A 3,379-nucleotide genomic window follows, 5' to 3' on the forward strand; every position below is an offset into this window, starting at 1 on the left:
CACCAGTGAGAGAGAGTGTGTGTGTGTGTGTGTGTGTGTGTGTGTGTGTGTGTGTGTGTGTGTGTGTGTGTGTGTGTGTGTGTGTGTGTGTGTGTGTGTGTGTGTGTGTGTGTGTGTGTGTGTGTGTGTGTGTGTGTGTGTGTGTGTGTGGTGTCATGGTAGTCCATGATATTCCATTGCGTCATGATGACACACACAGACATTTGATGTGCATTTCCTTTATTATTGCTACTGATAAGACACCACACATCCGAATGACTAAAAACATCAGAAATTGCTTTGCAGTTAAATAATAGGAGATTTTATATAACCTTTTATTCTTTTTCTTGTGACGTTGTCAGATTAAGCCACTCTTGCTGTTGCAGATGTAAGGCTTTACTTTGATATGTCCCACCTGCTTACACATTGTTATAGATAAACTACACACACTTGAGTGAGACAGCATTTCCACCATAACAACGAACGTCTGAGGAAAGACAAAAGGATGTTGACCCAGCCTCCAGAGTCTAATCGGAGCAAGCTCAGTCTTACCTTAAAGGATCTGGGGCCAGACATTAGTGGACACTGCCCCCCAGAAGTCTGGTCCATGTCTTGATATGTCAGAACACTTTGATTGTTATTATTTATTTATTTATTTTTAGTCTCTTTAAAACAGCTGGTCATTGTTGCTCCGACTTGTAAAATGACAGAGGACAGCTGCACAGTTGGGCCTTTGTTAAGCAGTAGCAGTGAATAATAAGATACAGCAGGTTTTGGATACTCACAGAGTACTTGTTAAGAGCAAACATTCACTGTTTGTTTGCTTTCTGATGCTCTCTGATTAGAAGAACATTTAGAAACTTTTAGAAATGGTTTGCTTCACCTGCACCATTTAGCAGAATTGCAGAAAAAAAAAGACTAGAGCCACACAGTTGAGCTTAGACTAGCTAAAGTAAAGAACATGCAACTTTATTAGATTTTTATTTATTAGATATTTTTTGAGCTGATTTCTAGTCCCAGCTTCTCACGGACATCACAACATCTTTGTGTTTGGTGTTTGGCTCTTCCTTTAACAAAGCCAATTTGAAAGTTTAGCACTGTGCAGTATGTGTGGAGTAACATTTTTTCACTTCCATTAAATGTTGTGCTTTCAGAAGTGTGAGCAGAATGAAATTATCATTTTGAACTAGAAGCAGTGACAAAGAAGAAACATCACAGTAGATGTGATTTAATTGTCCACGGCTGTATACTGTTTGTGTTGCCAAATGATGCTGCTGTAATAACCCTGTTTTGTTTGGGGTTTTTTTTTTTGTTTTGTTTTTTTTGGGGGGTTTTTTTTTGGGGGGGGGGGGGGGGGGTGTTTGTTTTTTAGGGCAAATATATGCTTTTTCATCCATTTGCTCTGTTTCTTTTGTTTTGCCCTAAAGCAAGTGTACACCAACAGAACAGTTTTCTGCCTTTGGGACATTGACAGTACCTGCATGCAGCCTTTACATGCAACTAGTGTAATTTCTTGCCCTATTAAAATGTGTATGTATGTGTAAAAGTAAATAAAGAGAAATTATCAACTATAAAGTTAATACCAAATTTTGTGTGTGTGTGTGTGTGTGTGTGTGTGTGTGTGTGTATGACCAATGACGTCTTCAAGGACCGGACATCAGGCATCGATCTATTTAAGAGATTACAAAAACCTTTGTTGTTATACTTCATATTATTAACAGGAACATATTACTGTATTTTCATCCACACACTGTTGAGGGGAGAGAAAAATAAATACATTTGTCATCATCATACAGAGCTTTCCTTTTCAACTTTTGACAATCAATCAATCAAAGCTTAATAGGGCCCAGTTCTACAGTCCAACACTGGTCTCTCAATCTCATGTTGGAGAGCCACGAGCTTCGCCATACTTGCGTTCTGTGATGTTGTCATCTCTTGTGCTCAAGGAGCCGATTTCTGAGAACTCACGGCAGTGTGCCTCCCCGAGATGTCATTCAATTTGCGCCCAGAGATCTTATTCCGAGCTAGCCCTTCCAAGATGTATCCAGTCTGCAGTCAGAGATCTTATTCTGAGTATTCACAGCAGCCGTAGCCTCTCCAAGATCTTATCCGAGCTAAGCAGGGAAGATAAGGGAGAGGAGAGGAGAAAAAGTGCGACCGCCTTCGCTGCGAGCCAAACTACATAACAGTTTTTAAACTGGGTTGACAGACCAAGTAAAACCAGTGCTATGATAAATATTTTGTACCATGCTTTTTCCAAATACTGTTGTCACATTTAGTGCAAAAAGAAAGAGTAAAAGCTGGACTTTCACAAGCTGAAAATGCTTGCAAACCGAAAAGAACAAAAAACATCGTACCCCCTCTCCTATTGGTGGAAAAATGCACCACATCAGTCAATCCAAAAATATGGCAACACACGCATTTGGTTGCTTAGGAAGAGGGGAAAGTTGTGGCAGTGACAGCTGGGAGAGAGAGCAAGAGTATAGTAAGTGTGTAAGCTAGTTGTATTTTTTGCTTTATGTGTTAAACTCTGAGCTGAGTACTGAATGTCCACGGACCCTGTGCACAAGAAAATGCTAACTTCCTCGTTTGAGACCGGATGTAGGGTTGTACATTTCCGGTAGCTTTACTTTGCGGTCAATCGCTACTGCCAAGATATACTCCAAAATCATGTCCAAAACTCGAAAACGGAAAGATCGCGTTAAGTTACAAAGAGAAGAAGGTGGGAACACTCACCACTGTTTGTCATAAAAAATCTAATGATCAATTTTGACGTTTAAAGAGTTTAGATTGATCAGTTGTTTACATCACTCAATACAAGCAGAACTGCATTACTGCATGCAGATACACATCGTCCACATTCAGAAGCACATCTCTGTATAGTGACTGGTCTTATGATTTAAACAGGCAAATGTTCAGCATTCAAACTACAGGTGAAGAATAGTCAAACCAGATGTTTCCCCGTTATGTTGATATCAGCTAGTCAAGTACACACCTACACAGCATGTTAACAAACTGTGAAAAAGAGCCACACAAAAAATGAATGATTGCTGGTAAGGGTTTCTATACATTAGTATTTACGAAGGGTATGTTGTGACTTGCCTTCAAAATTACAGTGGTCCCTCACTATAACGTGGTTCACCTTTCACCTCGCTGTTTTGCAGATTTTTAGTGCAAGTTTGCATGCTTTTTTTTTTTTACATCACATTGTGTCCTGCGTCCTGATCGCTGCAGACGATCTCCTCCGTGACGTCTCTCCTGTACAATACAGAATTGCTGCATTGATCGCTAGCAGTGTGACTCTGGAGTGCAGTAGTGTATGTCGATGAAATGTTTTGCACCGTCAAAAAATAAAATTGGCTACTTGATTTCACTGTGTATAGTGCTGGCGGAGCGCTGC

Source organism: Astatotilapia calliptera, chromosome 20 (genome assembly GCF_900246225.1).
Source record: "Astatotilapia calliptera chromosome 20, fAstCal1.2, whole genome shotgun sequence".
NCBI lineage: Eukaryota > Metazoa > Chordata > Actinopteri > Cichliformes > Cichlidae > Astatotilapia > Astatotilapia calliptera.